Here is a 23,913-nt window from a genome sequence, read left to right on the forward strand (position 1 = left end):
GGGTCTTGATATACTTTGTCGTACATGATAAACAACTGTGATACACCATTAAATATTTAAAAAATAAAAAATCCAATGTTGTGATAGTGATTGGAAATCTGCATGAAGCTTAAGCATAATTATTCTGTGGAAAGGTATTTCAGTGGCTACAGGGATTTTAGAAGAATGAATCAATCTGTCTTAAATTCAGTTGGAACAGTTCTGTTCATTCTCAAGCTAGAAAAATGGTTGTCAGGGAGGCTCCATCAAAAATTTTGCTGCCTGAAACAAAAGAATAGATTATGTCCTTTCCTTATTCAATGTGCAAAACCAACTGATTACAAAATACCCTTCATGAAAACTGCAGGATTGTTCGGAGCAGAGGTCTTCAAATTTGGCAGCTTTAAGACATTGCTATGCTGGCTGGAGAATTCTGGGAGTTGAAGTCCACAAGTTTTAAAGCTGCCAAGTTTGAAGACCTCTGGTTTGGAGGATACAAGCAAGCTATAAACTAGCTTCTGTTTCTTCTTCCACAACAACTTGTGGAAGTAGGCGCAAGAGCAGGAGATAGCAATCATGCTCTAGCTAATTAAAGGATAACCTTGGTAACTGCAAGTTGCTTTTACATGCCACTGCAGTAATAGGATCTATAAAACTGGTATATTAAAAAAATCTGTATTACACCAAGTTAGTTATAATGAACATTTTAAGGGAAACAGAAATGTTTCAAGTCCCAGATAATTACAGACCAGTCTATATTAGAATAAAATGGCATGATGGAAAAAATGTTTATAAGAGGTACAGTAAATATTCAAGGGATAGGAGAAATACATAGATAGTTAAATATATAGGGATGAAAATGTTCAGGTCCAACCTCTTTAAAAAGGCCAAAAAGTTTTTAATCTTTTGAGACCATTGTTTTAAATTTAACAATATCACATGTAATCATTGTAAATTTACATTTTTTAAAAAATGAGGAACCTGGTTCATACTGATATTGTTTCAGATAAAAGTGTTTATTCTTTTAATTGTTATGTCTGGTTTCTCCTTTCTAGAAAAAAGCTGGCTTAGCAATGTAGAAGTATTCCATTTGTGTCATAGAAAAACTTCGTGGATGTCTCTGAAAAAAAAAATCACCTTCGACTGGAACTACTTGAAAGGTTATTTAATGAAGCTGCTTCTGCTGTCTCAGGGGCTTTAAAGCATGGTGGATTGTCTCATTTTTTTGAACTTCTCTAGTGTCTCTGGAAATGGAGTACTGAACATTTTCTTCATGATATATATTAAATGATCAGCATTTGAACTTAGAACAAGCTTGCTTTAAAGCTCTTAAGAACTTTTAATGCACTTATTGGTTGTCTTTAAGTCACATCTTTCTGGAACTTAAAAAGCATCAATATTAAAATTATAAACCAATTTCATACCTGTTTAAATGTTATGGCTACCAAATTAAAATGCTAAGAAATACCATTCTTGTAATACGTTTATAGAAAAGCCATAACATCTCAGCTACATTTAAATAGGTTGAGATTTGTTGTATAGATGTGACTCATAAAAAAGTTAGAATTTTTTGCCTCTCCAAAATACATATACAAATCTGATTTTGTTTCTTTGTTCATTAAATATTGTATGTGGATTGCACTATATGACTTAACAAAGTTCTTCCTTATATAAAAATAACTGCATAAAAATCTACTTCTCAAACATGTTATAGCTAATTCAAAAAAGACTTGAATAAATTCAAGTCTTTTAACTTGAATTTATAGTGTTATAAGTGCAGTAACAGTGATACTAGACATTATTTTACAATAAAAGATCTATTCAGAACATTTTGCTAAACAGGTAATAGCAAGAATGTCCATTTGAATCTCCTTCAATGTTTAGGAGAGTTTAGTCTGCAGGAAATATGGGCGTTTTCTTTCTTTCAAGGGCATTTAATCTTGAATTCTTGTCTTCAATAGTTCTTGAGTGGCTAGCTCTCAGGTACTCATCCTCATTGTGGGATATGATAAAGATTAAGTTTTTAAATACTGATTCCAGGGTATAAACATCTTAGCCAAAATGATAGCAATAAGGTCTCCAATAGCAAAGACAATATAAATTTGACTTTGCTATTTCCTTTCTCATTTCAGGAGAAAAGTCAAAAGTTAATAAATATTAAAAGTAGAATTATTGCTTGCTAACCAGTTTGAAACAACTATATTCCCATTTTACTAGGGGTAATTTTAAGTAAATGTACCATTGATGTAAGGGTCGAAAGCATTTCTTAGTAACAATTATTCCTTTAATGCAAGGGTCTCCAACCTATGGGCCATGACCTACTACTGGGCCATAGTCTATTTGCAATCAGGCTGCATGAATGGTGTGCATGCCCATCAGCCTCTCACTTGCACAAGTTGAGCTGCATGTGTGTGCCAGCCAGCTGTTCATGTGGCCTTGATTCCCCTCTCCCCTTCTGCCAGGCTGCCAAGCCGCAAAGATTGGGGACCGCTGTTTTAATATATAATAAAAGTTGCAAAAGTATCATTTAGGCCAATCATAGGATTTTTCCAAAAGTGCCATCTACATGAACTAATTGGAACAGTTAATGCTACATAACTCCAAACAAGGACGATCTGGATTTCTAAAAAGTCAGGTAAAGATCTGCTTGCCATATTTTAAAGATTTTTAATTGCTGCTCTGTTCTTCATGATTCTTATTTTTTTGTTGAAAGAAATATTATGGCCAACATGTCTGCAGTGGAGGAGGTCAAAATCTGCAAGATGGATGCTATGGTATCATCATCAAAGCTACATGCTTTGATGGTGGCACAGTGGTTAGAATGCAGTACTGCAGGGTAATTCTGCTGACTGCCGATTGCCAGCAGTTCGGCAGTTTGAGTCTTACCAGTTCAAGGTTGACTCAACCTTCCATCCTTCTGAAGTCGGTAAAATGAAGATCCAGATTGTCGCGGGCAATATGTTGATTCTGTAAACTGCTTAGAAAGGGCTGTAAAGCATTGTAAGCCAGTATATAAGTTTAAGTTATTAATATATTTAACTATTGTTATGTTATTTTTGTACCTATGGCAGTAAATATTGAACCTGTGCCTACCATTTTGCTGATGTTGACTTCTCCATGAACTTATATGGCAGTGGCCAAACTGGCATGACATTAAATCTCTGTTTGCTTTTGCTGTTGCAAATACCTTCAAACTTAAGTCTACAATTTACATTTTAAAAACTTATATGAAATGCTAAGATACATTTGATATCAGAGTTGACTTCTGTGCTTGATGCAAAATGATTAACAATTGATCTTGGAAAGATCTTTAAAGCATAACTTCTATCCTCCTATTTTGGTCTCTAACATTTAAAGTTTGCCTTATTTCTAGTAGAAAGCATCTTGTAATTCGTATATGGTGGGCATGCAAAAGTAGCACAGAACTCATTGTGTATTTTTCTCTCTGTATCCTGAATAGAGATAGAATATCAGGTAAGTTAAAGCAGTATAATTGAAAGATTTATATAACTGGATACATATTTTCTTGCTGTTGTTCATTAAGTACAGTTTTAAAAAGTAAGTTAGTGGCAGTGTTTTGAATTACTTGTGCAAATGAGATAGATGATTTCTAAGCAGAGCAAAATATGAATAAAGGGGATAAATTCCCCTCTAAAGGTGGGATGGTAATGTTGCCGTTGTCAATGGTGACTTTTCTCTTTTCTTTTAAATTTAAAAACTCTTAACTCTCAATGGAGAGATTTTTTTTCCATGTTTTAAATTTTGTTTTAAAATGATTATCTCCAAATACATCTGTGGAACTTTCTTTCATCTTTATTTTCTGACAGAAAACACATAACCATAAATAAATCATGGGCCATGTGCAATCAGATGATCATTGTTAGAAGGGAGTAAATGGAGGAAGAACCCTCACCCTACCCTCCTCACTATCCTCATACTCTATCCTCACACTATCCTTACACACCCCTTCAATTTATCCAGGAAATGGTGCATTCCATGTGAAAAAGACAGGGACTAGTGACTCCTATGAATACCAAAATTTTGATTTTATTGGCATTGGCTTATACAGGCAATTCTAGCTTTTATTCAGAGGTAAATACCCTAAACATACGATTTTAACCTTAGCATTACAATTTCACTGCAAAGGTAAAATTAGAGTAGCTCACAAAATAAAGAAATTACCATGGCATCTCATTTAGTGCACCAGTGCCACACTGCGGTATTATTTTATCTAAATTCATAGTATGGGTTAATTTAAAAACATACACACATTCTGTACTTTACTAATACAGATATGCACAACAAACACAATATTTTGCACAAGTAATGAAAATGTTTCTCACCGTGAACCCCTGATAATGTCAAGAGATAAATAATATATATTTTTATGCTAGGACATATTAATGTAACTTCAGCAATTTTGTCTCCTTAATTGATAATATTTCTTTCTCTGATACTAGCATCTACACCTGAAAGAAAAGTTCTGAATCTAAAGTGATCAGACCTATCAAAATTTTGAGTCACCAAGAGACTGTGATAGCCAAAATGCTTTCTAGTCAGGAAGAAATGATTTCTTTTTTAAGTGTGTATAACTTAAACTGGTGTAAGTGACATATTGTTGCCTTAACCTGAGAATGGGTTAGAAACGTATGTGAAGCATACCCATTTGTAATTAATGTCTGAAGTGCAATATTGTGCTAATTGTAGTTCTTACAATGGTACTCATGCTTAGTGCCTATATAATAAATTATGATGATGCTTAATAATCAAGCAGTGTATATCTATTGCTGTGCCTCATCATTCTTTCACACAATTTACTGCTTACAAAAGCCTTTTTACTGTTCACAAAACCACCTGGAATTTCCATCTTGGGAAGGTGTAGAACCAATTTAAAAATATGGTCCTGATACCCAGTCCTTACAGGGAGTCCAGAATGATAGCATGATCGATGGTATCAAACATTGCTGAGGGATCAGAAGAGGTGCATTCCCACCATCTAGGTTGCAACAAAAATCATCAGTCAAAGAGATCAGTGCTGTTTCTACCCATGATCAGGAATGAAAAAGATATACCATCATATCCCTTCTTGAGCAAGACACTGGTGCCTTTCCTTTCCTAGGCATCCAATGAAAAGTGGTGAATCAACTGCTGAAGATAAAACAAAACTTGTGGAAATTTACTTAAGTTTTTTTGAGCTGGGAGGGGGGGGGAGAGTGTGCATATGTCTATCCCATACCACACATGAATGTGCTGAAGTCATATTAACCAATACCGTAACAAATAAAAATGTCCTTAATTGCCTTTATAGAAGCTGACTGGTTTGCTGAAAACAAGTTCACCTATAGTTATACCGTCACTAATGACTAATCAGAATTTTCTGATTTGCTGATCAGAACATTTCCCCTCAATTGTAATTGTAAGGAGAGACAGGAACTAGCATGTGATTGGCATATGAAGCTCCACTTTTTTCCTTGTGTTAGAATGGTCAATTAAGTCTTGTGTTTCAGGATTTATGCTTCTCTGCAATATAGATTCTAAATCCTGCCTAATTGTATCTGTGAGCCAAGCCAAGCCAAGCCATGACCAGAATTAAAGGTTAGCTATCTTATGATTTCTTACCCATATTGTGTGGAAGTTCCTCATGCTATCTTCTCTTAGGATGTAAGTGAAATAAAGAAGATTGAAAGATTTGAAAGATGATTATATCGTGAAAAATAGGCGGCTCGCCTATCAATGATAAGTGAGAATTTCATTGAAAATTCATTCTGTCTGTCTGTCTGTCTGTCTATCATCTCTTATCTTAATTTCTTTAAAATGGAATATTTAAAATATAGAAGCGGTTTTCATTATAGTATTAACCTCATAATTCCAATCAGTTGTTCAAAATGTTGTATTTCTTTTCAGTGAAAAATAGCTACTGGCAGAAAATACACAAATCAAACAATTGCAATATTAAGGGAATTACTGCATTTTCGTTTCAAAGGAAAGTTGGCCAGATATTTTCTCATCCAAATTTAAAGAGAAAGTTGATATTTTATTCTTTATCTTCCTTATCCCTTGGGGATTTTATATTGCACAGTACTTTTATACAGAGAGGTTAATAGTTTGAGCTCCATAGCCTTATGATGTTTAGAATCATTCATCCACAAATTAAACAGGAAAACGTTTTTCCCCCCCTCTTACGGTTGGGAACTGAATTACATTTAAATCTTTGTTCTCTCTTGCCGTTTTTTTTTTGTTTTTTAATTTGATTTATATGCCGCCCTTCTCCGAAGACTCAGGGTGGCTTACAATGTGCTCAGCAATAGCCTTCATCCTTTTGTATATTTATACAAAGTCAGCTTATTGCCCCCACAACTGGGTCCTCAATTTACCTACCTTAGAAAGGATGGAAGGCTGAGTCAACCTTGAGCCTTGGCGAGATTCGAACCCTGCAGTTGGGAATTGAATTACATTTAGATCTTTGGTACATATATGCTAATGTTAAGTTTTTCACAATTCAGTTGCAAAACTAATAATTATCTAACAAACACTCTATTCAAACTCCATTCCAATGCACAAAGGGCAAATGAAAGCATATTAATAAAAGGAAATGAGGAATTTTAGAGAAAAGAGAGAAACGATTTTTGTTACTAAAATCTGTTGTTCATTTCCCATAAGAACTCATTACCAAAAAACATGTTTCTGTTTAGAAGCTATAGCATCATTATGAACAGGCATTCGGTTGCTGGTAAAAAAAAAAAACTATTGGCATGCATTCCAATTTAATTTTTATTTTTTGTGCTTCTGAGTCAGTGTTGACTCTGAACACTGATAACTGTCTGGGCAAGTCCTTGCAGTTTTCTTGGCAAGACTTTGGAAGTAGTTTGTCATTGCCTCCTTCCTAGAGCTGAGACAGACTGGCCTAAGGTCATCTCATGCTCTGTGCCTAATTGGGGACGAGAGTGGGGACTAGAAGTCAGTTCTAGTCTGATACCTTAATAACTTAAACACCAAATTAGTTCTACATTCCAAATTCAAAAGTCTACTTTGTTTTGTGTTTATATTGTTGTTGTTATTTCAAGGCATATCCACACTCCTTGTTTAAACTGTTCCCGTGTGCTGGTAAATTTGACTTTAAGTCAGCTTAAGGAAATGCTTACTAAATTAAGACTCTTTGGAACAAATTGCAAAGAACTCAGTCCAGAAAACAGGCTATCAGATTCACTAACTGGACAATTCTGCTGCTGTGCTCTCTCACCTACTCAACGAAAAAACTGCCAATAATTTTTCTTCCCATGGGCAGGTCTTCCTGAACATATAGACATTTAGGTGTGTGTTCTCTATGTGTGTGAAACTGTTGGGAGAGGTGAAATATCAGTTTGGAAATACTGATGAAATCTAAATATACATTTCTAGTCAATGCCACCCAGAAGACACTTGGGTTAAATTCTGACAAGACTTAATAGCTGAGAGCTTTCCACTTTCAGGCTTGGATGGTATGCTCTATACTACAGCTCTTGCCTTCTGGAACAGCATTTCCACAGAGATCCGCATGCTCCCACCCAGTGGTAGGTTCTAACCGGCTTTACTACCAGTTCTCTTCATGCATGCGCTTCGCGCAAGCGGGTTGGAAATCTGCCCAGCTGAGGTGCGGCAATCCACTCTGCTGCACCTATCAGCTAGGCTAAAACAGAAGAAATAAAAGGTAGAAATAACGTGGGGGCGGGTAGGAGGGCCCAGCTCCCGGACAAAGAGAACTGGTTCGGTGACGTCATATCGTCACTGCTACCAGCTCGGCCGAACCAGGCCAAACCGGGAAGAGCCCACCACTGCTCCCACCGTCATGATATTCAGAAAGTCATTGAAAAGCTGGCTACTCTTGGGTAAGGATGGTCATTGAGCTGCTGTGGATTGTTAGTACATAGGATTTGTCTTCTGGATATATATGATTTATATTATATATCTCTTTTTATTGTTTCTTGGTTTTTAAGTAAAACCCAACCACAACTTATTGGAGTTGGGCAGTATTTGAATTGTTTAAACTATACACACACACACACAACCTCAACCTACAACCACAATTGAGCCCAAAATTTATGTTACTAAGCAAGCCAGTTGTTAAGTGAATTTTGCCTAAGGTGACCAGATTTTAACATTGGTAAAGAGGGACATTGTGGGCGTGGCTTATTTTGTGGGTGTGGCTAGCTGGTCATGTGACTGGGTGGGCGTGGCTAGCTGGTCATGTGACCGGGTGGCCATGGCTATGTGTATAGGGTAAGGTGAACAGATTTTAACATTGGTAAGAGGGACACCATTGTGGGCGTGGCTTATTGTGTGGGCGTGGCTTGGAGGCCATGTGACTGGGTGGGCGTGGTTAGCTGGTCATGTGACCGGGTGGCCATGGCTATGTGTATAGGGACTACTCAGAGGGCTGGAAAGTCATTTCTGACAGGTCCTCACACTTTTGACTGGTCCTCACACTTATGACCATCCTCACATTTATGCCCGTGCAGCATTCTTAACAACCATGTCACTCATTTCACAATGCTTCTCTTCACCATGGTGACAAGATAGGGCAAAAACGTAAAATGTGAGGACAGTCGTAAGTTCGAGGACTGGTCAAAAGTGTGAGGACCAGTCAAAAATAACTTTTTCAGCCCTCTGAGTAGTCCATATGCACAAAAGGACTAACCAGAGGGCTGAAAAAAGTCATTTCTGACAGGTCCTCGCACTTTGACTGGTCCTCACACTTATGACCATCCTCACATTTATGCCCGTGCAGCATTCTTAACAACCATGTCACTCATTTCACAACTGCTTCTCTTCACCATGGTGACAAGATAGGGCAAAAAACGTAAAATGTGAGGACAGTCGTAAGTTCGAGGACTGGTCAAAAGTGCGAGGACCAGTCAAAAATAACTTTTTCAGCCCTCTGAGTAGTCCATATGCATAAAAGGATACAGTAATAGAGAGGGATGAAGGAAGGGAAGGGAAATTAGAGTAGGAGTGACGGTTAAGAGAGGGAGGAAGAGAGGAGGAGAAGGAGAAAGGAAGAGGAAGTAGGGAGGAGAAAAAGAGGGTGGGGGGAAGAGAAAGTAAGAAGGAAAGAAAAGAGAGGTGGTAGGTTTGAGGAGAAAGATTGCTGTACAATAAAAAAGATGAAAGGGAAGAAAGCCAACCCCAAACAAATATAAAGATATTAAGATAAAGAATGAATTGTTAAACTTTAAAGAATAAAAGAGAACAAATATGAATAAATAGCAATAATTAGAAACACACATACATACAATGTATTTTCTTTGAACAGAATATTTGGCTGGTTCACAAATTTAAACAGTGTTTAGTCATTTCAATTAAATTTACAATTTCTATATTTCCTTTTTGCCATATTTATTCCTCATCTATTTTTTTAAAAAAACAATATTACCCTTCATCCTCATCTCTAATCTTAATCAAATTCAATTTTTCCCTTCTATTCTATTTTATACCCCTTCCCATTGTCATCTATTTTTATATCCATCCTCACATTGTTTAATTATATAATTATGTAATACAGTTGTTTAATACAAATTCAACATTTTAATATAAATCAATTAGTTATATAACTATCTTTTTTGTATATTAATCAATATGAACATGAATATTCCAATTATTTCCATGCAATCCAATTTCTTACAAATCAATTAATTATACTTACCAATAATAATAAACCAAATAATTTCCCCCATATATTCCTCCAAACCACAACTTAACCATTTCTGCTTTCAACACAGTATACAATTAATAGTATCTCAATTATTACAATTCCCTAGTTAAAAAGAGCTTTTTTTTCTTTTGTGTTTTAAAATCTTGAACTCTCCTCTTTTGCCCTAAATAATTTCCCATTGTTTCCACCTACCTTTTTTGGTGAGGAAAAGGAAAATAAATCTGCTGCCTAATTTTCCAACGTTGCAAGCAAACAGCAAAGCCAACAGCCAGTTTCACTTTCGTTTTGAGCTTGGTTTGCACAAAGAAAAAAAAAAAACTGCTGGAGCAATTTAGGAAGAGCAGAGCCCTGCGCAAATCAGCTGAGAGGGGGAAGCCCGTAGGGCGGCCCTTTGAAGCCCCGCGGCAAGAGTTTAAACAGGTTTTTTCCCTCTAGCCAGCAGTGGGGATTCAGGAGGCAGAATGAAAAATCGGGACTTTTTTAAAACGCCGCGGGACGCGGGACAAATTGCTCAAAAGCGGGACTGTCCCGCCAAAAGCGGGACGTCTGGTCACCTTAATTTTGCCCCATTTTACAACCTTTCTTGCCACAGTGATTAAGTGAGTCACTCAATTGTTAAGTTAGTTATACATTTGTTAAGTGAATCTGGCTTCCCGATTGACTTTGCTTTTCAGAAAATGATCACATGACTCTGGGACACTGCAACTGTTATAAATATGAGCCAGTTGCCAAGCATCTGAATTTTGATCATATGACCTTGGGGATGCTACAACAGTTGTAAGTGTGAAAAACTATCAAAAGTAGTTTTTCACACTTAACTGCAGTTATAATTTCTGCAGTTTTTCAGTGCAGTTATAATTTCAAACAAACTTAAACAAACTGTTGTGGATCAAGGACTACCTGAATATACAAAGTTAAAGCATCAAAATGCAAATGTGTGGAGGCACAAGAACTAGTTTTAAAATAAACATATTTTTCTTAGTTCTGTGTTGGCTTCTAATGTCTTTTAGAGCTACCTTTACCATGCTGCAATAGCACAATGGTAACAATACCTTGTAAATAGGAGTTCATTTCCAGCATATATATTTCTAATTATTATTTTTCTTTTCTGACCTAACAACTTCTCTCTGCAATTTTCTGAAATACAACCGGCAGTATATCATTTCATTGATGTTCTGGGTTTCATTCCAGCCTGGAGTCCATGTTGCACAGAGTGATCTTGAAATAAATGAAATCAGAAGGCCAAGTGAAAAGGATTGACTGCACTCCTCATCTTAATTTCTGTATTTTTGGGGTGACTATTAAAAGCCAAAAAGGAAACAAAAAGATTAACAGCAATATTAATACTAGTCCAACAATCAAGTAGCATATTATACCCAAATCAAGGTACTCCCAACTCTGGCAAACAAGCTAACAATTAACAACAGTTAATCAATGAACCTCTAACAACATTTCCACCAAGGGGAAAGCCATTGGTCTTGAGAGCAAACCCAATTCCCTTCTATTACTGATGATATTACCTGATTGGGTAATTAAATGTCTGCAAGAAAAATAACTAAAATCAAAGAGACCAAGGACTCGACACTTTTTACTGTATTTATTTTGTTAGAGGTATGGAATAGTTGAGATTCATATAAGAAACCTGACACTAAATTCATGAGAGCAAAAGTAGTTTTACTTATTAAATGAAACCTTGACAATAAGAATAATGAATGCTCCAAAAAAATAAAATAATGAAATTATGCATATATGGTTAGTAGCAGGATATAACACACAACTGATAGGTTTTAAGCCTTAAATTCTAGAAATTCATTCTACATCAATAAAAGCCATTAAAGCACAGCTAAAGCAACCAGTATCATAGATCAGGGTTCCCCAACATGTGGGCCCCGGCCCACTACTGAGCCGTGACCTATTCACAATCATGCTGCATGAATGGCTGGCCAATGTGTGCATGTGCGCCCTCCGCCGCACTTGTGCAAGTGGTGGGCACCAGCGCTCACAGTCCCACTTGTGGAAGCAGCAGTGCATGTGCCCACTGCTCACACAAATGAAGCTGTGCATCACACATGTGCACCTGCCCCTCACACAAAACCATCCCCTCTTCTCAACCCCTTCCCCCCCCCCCGCTCCAGGCCACCAACCCAGAAAGGTTGGAGAACGCTGTCATGGATGTTACATGTTCTCCTTTTTGTGACCCCTTCAGCCACTTTTTAAAACTGTTTCAAAGGAAGTTTCTTCTATTCCTGTAAGGTTAGCAAGCAGAGATAACTAGGAGAGGCAATTTCAAAGTATTTCCCTGGATGAGGCTACAAGAGTTCCTACCTAGGCTTTCCAAATAAGTCCACACACCATAGTGACTTCTGCCTGAGTTGTTATCAAGCATGGCTGCTGCTGGACTTTTTGACTAAAAGTCAGCGTTCTGGATTTTCATACTTTTCTTATCAGATAGCTCCACAGAAGTGTGTTTGCTCTCCATAAAAACCACCAGGTATTTTAGAAAATGACTGAAAAGTTGACATTTTGAAAGCTGACAAGAAAATAAGAGAGGAGCTTCTGTTACAAATGAAGGTAAATATATGTCGCAGGATAATTGTTGCAGGATGCAATCTGAGTTGGTCACCAGGACCAAAAGTTTATTCTTCCAAGTTTTCAGACTCATGCTGGAGCCCATCATCAGGGAGCTTCTGTCTCTTTGTCTGATCTACCTGTCTCCCTCTTTATCTCCATTTCTCTAATCGATGGCTACATTTATTCTTATGGAAATTTGATAATTCACCTTTGACTGTAAAAAAGAGGCCCAATTTTCTAAATATCTTACTGACTGTTTCCTACAACACTTCAACATGTCAATTATTGGAAGCTACTGAAGACATACAATTCAATTGGCATCCAGGATCTGGTGTAATACAACAATACCACTGATATAAATAGTAGAGGTCACCAGAGTATAATTAGAAATTCTACCTATGCCAAAATACAGAGATTCAGTTCAACAGTGATTCAGACAGATTGCCGCTAAACTGATTTAGATATTTTGAATATTGTTGTGGCTCCGTTACCTGAGCCTGTGTCATTGGCAGGAGAGGATTCCGAGAGTGAAGGAGAGGAGTTGGCAAGGCCTCCCTCTCCAGGACCCTCCTCTCTGGCAATGCCTTCGGTGTCCGCCGAAGGGCAAGAGATAGGGCCGGGGCCAAGCACGTCCACGCAGCCACAGGTGGACAGTGATGAGGGTAATGAGTCTTGGCTGGATCCTCGGCAGCGTCGCAGAGATAAGCGTGCGCAACAGAAGAAAAGGCGTGCCAAAGATTAAGTTGAGTCACTGGACCACACCCCACAGGGTATAAAAGGGGGTGAGGTGGCCATTCAGACTCTGTGACGGACAAAACTAACTACTATTGAGTCACATTGCATCTTTGGAAACAACATTATCGGCCTTGGATTTATTTTACGAACTGGACAATTCTTGACTGTGTGTATTTTGTTTATTGAGTAAAGTTCTTGGGAAGCAGCTACTAGGTTGCTGCCAAGCTTCTTATCAGAAGATTTGGTTGTCTGCCAGTTTATTTAACCCCCGGCTGTCTGTTTGTGTGCGTGTGTGAAACGGGGACAGAACAAATATGTAGAAAAATAGTTTTACCCAGAATGATTCATTTCAACAGTTTGAGCATCTAAACCAAATTGGATTAATTCCCCAAAAGGAATCAGTGATTCAAAGGCTATCAGTTATCTTTTGCTTTATCTTACCTATCTCTTCTTAACTTCACAAAGAAAGGGCTATCAATCGAATCCAGAAATGTTGGTGAAAGAATTAGAGCTGCCAAAGAAATGCAAATATACAATATGACAGGCCAAAAAAAAGTAAATATCATATTTTCCCTGTGATCAATCTGTTCTTTTAGAAAAGCAATGCTTAAACATGAATCCCGCAAGGGGAATAGAAATAATAAATATGAACCAAGAAGCTGTGGTCACCAACAAAAGCAGTGAAATAAAATAAATATGCCTGTTGAATGAGAGCAATGACACTCCTTTTCTTGTCGGTTTATTACATTTCAACCTGTCTCGGGTTACCAGAAATCTGGCAAAAGGAGCACATGTCCCTTTTTAAAATCCTCCTGTCTCCCATCTGAATTCTGAATTGACCCAGGAATCAATTTCAATCCAATGAATCTGATCATAGTAGTCTGTAAATCACATGACTTATCATATGTTTTTATGATGACATTGGAAAAGCGTGCCATTTATTTTATACCATTGCTAGTGTATGTTCTTGAAGATAAAAGATTTTAAGGGGGAACAATTGCAACAGAAAAACCGGAAGTCTTTCTGATGCTGGAAAAAGTAATTCCATATACATGTAGGCCTAAGAACATTTTTTTGTAATTTTTGTTGCTGATTTCAAGAAAATTAAAGTTACTGTGTTCTCCTTTCTTGCAGGTATCCTCCCTCCCAATTGTTCCTGTCTCCGTTTGTCTTGTTCAGAATCCAATAACCATAACCCAGGGCTGAAATGCTCCTGGTTCGGACTGGATCACTTGATCCAGTAGCGATGGCGGCTGGTGGTTCGGAGAACCGGTAGCAAAAATCCCTGCACACACACACCCCCACCATGCGCAGCTGAGCCGCATGATCATCAGAGGCTTTTTTTTTTTTACTTTTAAAAGCATTTTTTCTATAACTTCTTCCAACGAAAAAATGCTTTTAAAAGTAAAAAAAAAAAGCCTCTGATGATCGCGCGGCTCAGCTGGGATCGTCAGAGGCTTTTCAAAGCATTTTTTCCTGAGACCTACCTGGTATCCAAAACGGGCTGCGTGGAGACTCCTGGGAGAGGAGGGGTGGCATGGGCAGGGCCAGCTGAAAATCAGCTAGTTGGTACACGCATGCGGGCTGGAGCTGAGCTAGGGCAACAGCTCACATGCCCGCAGATATGACACTGCGTGCCACCTGTGGCACGCATGCCATAGGTTTGCCATCATGGCCCTAGCCTATCCCAGAAGAAGATAGGAGTGAAGGTGAGTCATTACATTATTGTAATGATAATTTGCAGTAGTGTAGAAAGGTGCTAGACTGGCTAGAAAATCTAAATATATCTGAAATATTGTAATTCTTATTTAAGAAAGCAGGATTTCGGTTTTGGGGTTTGTGAACAATGTTGAAAAGAGAATTCTTGAAGGAATTTCTGGTGAAGAAGTCTTTAATGAACTCTTTTAACTGTACCTGTGTAATATTTAGAAAGATCCTGTATGTTAAAGTGATTTTTTATAATGTTCAACTCAAATATATTGTAGACTACAAATATTTCTAATGTCTGTGAGTATGCCTAAAGTGAGCCGACATTATTTGGAGTAAGTAATCTCTCGGATAACTACATAGGAGTTTATAATGAGCTGTTTTTATATGCTGTATAGATATTTACAAATCCTGAATGTTACCAGAAGTACAAATGGGTTAATAGCCTCTAGAACCTAACACTTGTCTGTTAGTACACAGCACTCCACTTCTCAAAGCCAAAACTCTAAGATTGTTTCTCAAATAAAAGAAGAGTGGAAATCAGAGATCTTATATAAATCTTTCATTTGGGGAATGGAACAATAATAAATTTGAGATACACCTGAGATACTGGCTCAGTTAACTTGGGCATAGGACATTCCTGATCTTATGTGAAATAAAAGACATTTCACTTTTTTGTTTCTTTATAATTTCAATTTATATGGCTGCGACAATTCAAAAATGTCCACTGTTTATTTAGAGGTATGCACTGCGTTGTCCTTCCAAGCGATCATTTTTTTTTTTTCCTTTTTTAGATTAAAAAAAAAAACCTTGGATCTAATTCTCCATTTCCTGCAACTAACCAGTCACAGAAAAACAATTAGCTGATGATGGCTGCTACAAAACATTCTTTTTTGCTACAAAACATTATTCCAACAAAATATATGCTTTCTTATTCTCAAAGTTATATGCTTAGATATGTCATTGGGGGCAATTCGGTTGGACAAACAATCACACTTTTTAAAAAATTGCTAACATAGAAAACAAAATAAACTTATTTATTTATAATTTATTTATAATTTAATTTATATACCGCTCTTCTCCCGAAGGACTCGGAGCGGTGCATATGCCAATCATGAAATCAAATATTGATGCCAGCTTCACAAACTAACCAACATGTTAATTCTTGATGAGGACTTGACTGTAAATCAGAAATCTTTATTGCTGGAAATACTGGAAAAATATGAACATTCCCCAGGACAAGGTTGTAATTAGAAAAATTTGGGACTGTGCTGAAATGGACAGATTAACTTTAAAAATTAAAGATAAAGAACATTCAGAATACTATCGGACATGGAATAAATTTTATGAATGGATAGAGAAAAGAGGTAGAAATTAGAGAAAGAAAGATTATAAATGTTAATATAATAAGTATTGAAAGTAAAGAGGTATATAACTATAAACATAGTAATTGATAAAAATGTAAATAAGCTAATGTAAGAAGAAACCTAGTGTCAGGGTTCCAAGGAACACCCCCAACAAAATAAAGCTCCGAGGCCTGAGGTTCCTCAAAGTTCCAATTTATTAGAGATGTCATGTTGGCACATCTGGGAAAACCTGAATCTGAAAGCTTCCAGGTTTTCTCCACCCAGCTATGAGTTCACAGCCGTGCCCCACACCTACAAGTTCATCACATTGTCCAATCAACCCTTCACACTCCACCGGATACAATCTTCAGGCAGTCTCCATCAGACTCAGGCAAAAGTCAGGCAAAAGTCCTTGAGTATGGAATATTGTTATGACTAACTTTCTACCGCTCCAACAACAACCCCCTCCCAACTTCCTCAGCTAAAATATGTGGCAGTTTAGAAGCAAAAAGACAATTGTCTTCCAAAACTGACACCTAGTTTCAACATTTTGGTTATATTATTATTACTGCTATTATTACTATTGCTATTAGTTTGTGTGCTAAGATTTACTACCAACTCTTGTTGGTTTTGTTCTATTTGTAAAGGATGCTCTGACAATGCACTGTTTTTCAAAAATGTTTATGAATAAAAATTTACAATAATAATAATAATAATAATAATAATAATAATAATAATAATAAAAGGAAATCTTTATTGCTACTTGTTTTAACTTGGCTTCTGACTGGACTTGACAGGAGATTCAGAAGCAGTGCTCAGGGTCTTTAATGCAGACTACAAGGAAACCATGCAAAATAAGAATTTAGCACTGCCAGTGAGAATGCACACATTACCTTTAATCCCCACTGTACTTTAAACATTTTTTTTCTTTTTGCCATTCCATGAATAGATAAAATCTTTATTCAGCATTTGGTAACTTTTGGGCAAAAGGTCAGGCAGTATTACATATTTATATAATTGCCATCTCTTAAGAATCATTTATTTATATCTGTTGAAACTCAAGGCTGCAAAAAGCCATCAATAGGGAGATAGGTAGCTTGAAATATATCAAAATGCCCAGCTGCTTGATTGTCATGGAAGAGTTGCAACAACTTACTCCTGAAGGAAAAAGGAAATTATAATTGGTTGACATGTGCTGTTATTCCTGTTTTCAGGAAATAGGAAAGAAGGTGGCAAAGTGTTTCCCTAATCAGTCTGTTTGTTGTGTATGATTAAAATATGGGAAATTGGGGCCACCTGACCTGGTACTGTATAAGATGGTGACAAATGTTCCAAATTCTTATAGTCTGTTTGAACTTCCAAAGGATCGCCTTCAGAAAATTTAATTTAATTTAGTACTTTAATTTAATTTAATTTAATTCTATCCTGTCTTTATTATTTTTACAAACAACTCAAGGCAGCAAACATATCCAACACGCATTCCTCCTTCTATTTTCTTCACACCAACAACTCTGTGAAGTGAACTGGGCTGGAAAAGAGTGACTAGCCTAAAGTTATCCAGCTGGCTTTCATGGGCAATATAGCCTTTGAGAAGATTGTGCTGATACTGAATTAAAAGCTTCTGTAATGGCCAAATGTTCCTTCTTAAAAACATCATAAGGTGTTTCAGGCAATAACAACTTTGCAGAAACAAATACAGTCAATGTCAGAAAAATGTAAAAGCTCAAAAAAGGTTAGCAGAGGATGCTAGAAAAAACAAATGTTTCTTTCGGCAAGTTGTGGGGAAAAGGGGGAAAATGGGTGATCCCTGTATGAACTGCTTAGTTATAAGGTAAAATGCTAATAGGTGACAAAAGGCACAGCTCCTCAACCTCCATATTAGTCCAGCAGAGCAAATGCGTAGGATTGAAGTTTTAAAATAAAAAACATTGTCAGGGAATTCCTGTTTATTTTAAATGAATTTAAATCTCCATAGCTAGATAAATTATATCCAAGGATACTAAAGAGGCTAACTGATAGTCTGGCTGAACTCTCATCTATTATATGTGAAAAATCTTGCAAAAATTTGTGAAGCGCCAAATATCTGAAGTAGAACAATATTCCTAGGTCCAAAAAAGAAGGAAGTTCCAGAAAAGTATAGTCTCTAGTCAATCTAACGTATGAATCTCTAGTGTTTCATAAACAAGCCGGTCTGTAACAAAGCTGAAAACAATTGCCAGATGTTATCACTGCCTTATCAAAAACAAATATATCCTGGTCTAATCTTATCCCATTTTTTAATTAGTTAAGTTCTTTGACAGCTTGTGGGAATGCAAATTATTTGATACATGTATCTCAATTTTGGGAAAGCATTTGGCAAAGTACCCATGAATATAGAATACAGAATAATAGTTGGAAGAAGGTCCAAAGTTGAAGGTCTTCTCTCCAAACCCCTATACTTTTCCGGAAAAATGGCTGTCCAATCTCTTCTTAAAACCCTTCAGTGTTGGAACACCTACAACTTCTGGAGTAAAGCCATTACACACTATCAGGAAATTTTTCTTTAATTCTAGGTTGGATCTCTCCTTGATAAGTTTCCATTTGTTACTTCATGCCCTGCCCTTAGGTGGTTTGGACAATAGGACTACCCCCTCTTCTCTATGGTAGCCCCTCAAATATTGGAAGACTGCTATCAAGTCACACCTAGTCCTTCTCTTCATTAGACTAAATATATCCAGTTCCTTCAATTGTTCATTATATATTTTAGCCTCCAGCCCCCTAATCATCTTTGTTGATTTTTTTTCTGCAACAAAAGGTCTTTTTTTTATCATGGTGACCAAAACTGGATTCAGTATTCCATGTGTGGACTTACCAGAGCAATATAACAGTAGTACTAACATTTCATGTGACCTTGATACTCAAGGGTGGGTTCTAGTTACCTTTACTACCAATTCGCAATGGGATCACGCATGCACGCTCGCTTCGCTCGCGCATGCACAGATCACCAATGATGACATCCGGGGCAGTGGGCGGGCCCTTCTGCTGGTTTTACTACCGGTTCTTGCGAACCGGTCTGAACCAGAGGCAACCCACCACTGTTGATACTATCCCTCTGTTGATGCAGCCTAGGATTGCGTTTGCTTTTTTGGCAGCTGTAGAACACTGCTGAGTCATACTTAAGTGGTTGTCCATTAGGATTCCTAGAGCCCTCTCACAATTATTGATGATTAGCAAGCTTATTAAAATAAGAAGGGTGGAAGTAACTCATTTCCTTTAGTCTTGTAGAATTAGAAATGTTTGTTGGAGATTGGAATAGGGGGGGATTTGGGATTTATGTATATGCTACTAGCAAGGGAAAGACAGATAGTTGCTTCCAGTATGGAACACTTTGGATAGCAAGATGAGTGACATATTAAACAAACAAACAAAATAAATAAATAAATATTAGTAATATACAGCAAATGAGAAGGGAAAACCAGCATCAAGGCAGAAGTAAATGCTTGAGTATATTCAACTTTTTTTAAAAAATTTGCCATGGTATCTCAACAAGAGGGTTTCCTTTTCCTCTTATCGAACCTATTCAACTCCTCAAACAAGTCTAAGGTTCTATATAACCCAGAATTAAAAATCCAGCCATAGAAGACAGAAATAAAATCAAATTTATTCCAACAAAGAGCTGAAAGTAAGAACAGCATTTAACGGGGGTGTGGGGAGCTATTTAGCTAAGGAAAAAAAATCCTTAAATGCACAGGTATAGCAATAGCACTTTGCAATAGCACGTAGACTTATATATTGCTTCATAGTGCTTTACAGCTCTCTCGAAGCGTTTTACAGAGTCAGCATATTGCGTCCAACAATCTGGGTCCTCATTTTACTGACCTCAGCAGGACGGAAGGCTGAGTCAACCTTGAGCAGATCAGAATTGAACTGCTGGCTATCAGCAGAATTAGCCTTCAATACTGCATTCTAATCACTGCGCCACCATGGCTCCTATAAAATGGCAAAAACTTGGCTTGGCAATGGATCTTTCTAGAAACATCTTGGAACAGGCATTGATGAGCCAGAAATGTGATATGACTACAAATAAAACAGAGAAATTGGAAATCTCTGAGAGGTTATGAATAAATACAAAGTTATGCATTTATATTATATGACACAGAGAAACAACACGGTCAACTTTGGATGTATACATGGCGAGAAAATGAATCTTGCAAGTTTACCAGATGGATGGCATAGGGAACAAAGCTGTTACAGAATCTGGTAGTCCTGGTAGAAATATTTTGAAACCTCCTCCCAGAGGGGAGCAACAGAAACAGACCGTGACGTGGGTGTGTGGGGTCTCTAACAATGCTTTGAGCTCTAAGCACATAGTGCTTATAAGCAGTATCCTGAATAGCAGGAAGCAGGCTTCCTATAATTTTTTTGACTGTCCTTATCACTCCTTGAATGGACTTTCTATCTGAGGCACTGCTGCCACCAAATCAAACAGTGATGCAGTTTGTTAAAACGCTCTCAATGGTGCCTCTGCAAAGAGTAGCTAGGGCAGATGGAGAAAGATATGCTCTCCTCGTTGGATGCAAGAAATTCAGATGCTGGTTTGCATGTATGTAAAAGAGATCAGTATTTCCTGGATATTTTATTAGATGTGGTGTTATAAACTGAGTCTATAAGTCCTTATAAAAGTTGTAGTATAGGTGGAGTCTTTATGCTTTGTTTGGTAACTTTAAGACTAAGCAGTTACAGGTAGTCTTCATGTAGTTATTGCAGTTGGTTCCAGCAAAATGGCTGGTGAGGAAAGCACATGACCAGAGAGAAGCTGTGAAGATTGCTGTTTGTTGCACATTCATTCAAATACAATTCTCTTGTATAATGTCTTGTGCCAACGATCCATTTTCCCTCTTTTTTCCCACCTTGCAGGGTTGAGAGGATGCTCCAGGAAGCTATCTCTTCTTCCTCTGCCGTGAAGTATGTCCCTAAAAATAATAGGTTGGTAGCTCCTTTCTGAAACTGACTTAATCAGTTTCACACCAAAATCTTTTATTGTTGTAAATAAGCATATTGTTCAGTTTTTTTTTATTCCCACTTATTTCTTCATGGGATAGGGTCTGATTATTTGAAGGATTGCCTATCTGTGATAGCTTCTGCCCATCCAAATAGGCAAAGTAGGTGCATTCCAGATTGCTTCAATCCAACAATGTAATCCAGTGGGAGTAGGAAGTGTGTGTTCTCAGTGCCTGGCTCTGCCCTCAAGAACAGGACCCCTCAGAGATATGTATGGTTCTCACTCTGACAATCATTGAAAGTAATTGAAAACCTGGCTATTCACCCAGGCCTTAGAGAAGGCTGGCTGTTGATGCCCAGCAGGTTGCTTTGTTGTTCCGTTTCGCTTATTTTCTGGACATATGTGATTTGTATCTGTCTGTTCATTGATTTTTGGTTTAAAGTATAAGCTTCCTAGACTTAATTAGAGTTAGGCAATGTATAAATTGTGTGAATCATTATAAAAACTTATTTGCATTTATTTCTGAACGCTGCCGAGAAGTGAGTCACCTTATCAATTTATGTCACCACAAATTTGACATACTCTGTGTCTGGATTTATTTTTAATCCTTGGAGTTCTTTGTTTAAATAAAACATTTATTTGTTTGTTCTGAACCAGGAAGTTCTCTGGCTCACCAACAAAAGACACCAACTGCCTATTGAAAATAAAGACACTCCTTTTCTCTCCATTCATCACATTTTGCCATTTGGGCCTTGGCTGTGGAAATTTTTACTCTGTCCGAAGCTGCCAATATTCTTCTTGGAGTTCTGAAAATCGGAGATTTCTCTACTGCCACTCCAATGATGGCATTATCTTGCAACCAGACTGGGCTCCTAGCTTGGATCTTGCTGCTGTTGTCCTTGTCTGAAGTTCAAAGTAAGTAAAATGAGGGTTTGGGGGTTTGCTTTTGGGGGTTTGCTTTTGGTTTCTGAAAGAAAAGGGGTTGACCTGGCTTCTGGGAGGTTAACTGTTTTCTGAGAGAGAACTGAGGCTTCCTCAAGCCATGGTCCCACTTTTTTTAAAACAGCTTTTTATACTTCGCTTTATTTTGTGCTTACCAGGACTCTTTGGAGGGCAAGGCTAACATTGCTTGGAGTTCATCCATTCTCTCACTGCTCAATTCCTTCCAGTGTGGGTGGAATATTAAAATTGTGTTCTCTGTACTAAAGGGCTATTTTATTTCTATGCTGGTCCTGTCAATATAATTGAGAACTCAGTTCTCAGCATTTTGAAGATGGGCTCAAGTTGACCAGTCCAGGACAGAATCATAGGTCAGACTTACAGCAGCATTTGATATGGTAAACAGAGAAGTACTATGGAGTAAACTGACATCTATTAAAATAGAACCTAGACTGCTGGCTTTGATTAAAGCCCTTTACACAAGTACCTATTTGAAGGTGCAGTATGGGGTTAACTCTGAATAACAGGATTCACACAAATAAAGGGGTAAGGCAAGTGTGTATCCTGGCCCCATTATTATTTAGTTTATATGTCAATGACTTGCCAGGGTTAATGAAGGATCCCATGGTACACATGCTGATGATCCTAAATACTTACTGTAACAGCTTGCTTTATGCTGATGATATGATTTTATTATCATATTCATTAGTAGGATTACATAGGCTATTAAGAAGATTCAGCTCTTATTGCCAGGATAACTCCCTAATCATTAATAAAACTAAATAAAAAATAATTGTGTTTGGAAAACATCATCAGAACCATAGGTGGCAGGGGTGGGTTCTAAATTTTTTTACTACTGGTTCTGTGGGCGTGGCTTATTTTGTGGGCGTGGCTTGATGGTCATGTGACAATTCTTTAGGATTTAGCAGAGGTACTGGTCTACCAGGCTTTTAACTATTTGCAGAGTTGTACCAGTCTACCCATTTGTTCTTGGAGCGTCCAGGTCTACCCATTTGTTTTTGGAGGCACCGGTCTACTCATTTGTTTTTGGAGGCACCGGTCTACTCATTTGTTTTTGGAGGCACCGGTCTACCCATTTGTTTTTGGAGGCATCAGTCTACCCATTTGTTTTTGGAGGCACCGGTCTATCCATTTGTTTTTGGAGGCACCGGTCTACTCATTTGTTTTTGGAGGCACCGGTCTACTCATTTGTTTTTGGAGGCATCAGTCTACCACCACACTGCCTTTTAACATTGATCAGCTGTAGGGCGGCCCTTTGAAGCCCTGCAGCAAAAGTTTAAACAGTTTTTTTCCTTCTAGCCATCAGCTGGGACTCGGGAGGCAGCAAATAGATTGGGGGCGGGGCCAAATAAAAGGTAAGAATAACACGGGTGGGGCGGGAAGGCCCAGCTCCCAAACAAAGAGAATCGGTTCGGTGACGTAATATCATCACTGCTACTGGCTCGGTGGAACCAGGCAGAACCAGGAGGAACCCACTACTGATAGGTGGCAATTAGATGTTGAACCAACTCAACAGGTTAACACCTTTGTATATTTAGGTGTAACTTTTTCCAAGACTGGATCTTGGGCTTGCCATCTTCAACAGAGTACACTTAGAGCAAAAGCCCGTTTGAATTTACTGCTTAAACTAAAGAACCATAGCTACCCATGGTCCCTAGCCCCATTAATTAAAGTATATAAAGCTAAGGTTACCCCTATGCTCTTGTATGGAGCAGAGGTTTGGGGTCTATATTCAACCACAGTCCTAGAACAAACACAGTCCCAGCATTTGAGATGTATTCTGGGTGTAGATCCAAGAACATCTGCTGCATCAGTTAGAGCTGAATTGGGAATTCATACAATTCATGGACTATAACTACTGGTGCAAAGTCAATGAAATGGAGACTGATAGACTCCCCAAGTTATGTCTACTAGAGTAAACAAAATTACAATCACAAATCTCGTGG

This window comes from Pituophis catenifer, unplaced genomic scaffold (genome assembly GCF_029215685.1).
Source record: "Pituophis catenifer annectens isolate HBS135680 unplaced genomic scaffold, rPitCat1.0.hap2 SCAF_3, whole genome shotgun sequence".
Lineage (NCBI taxonomy): Eukaryota > Metazoa > Chordata > Lepidosauria > Squamata > Colubridae > Pituophis > Pituophis catenifer.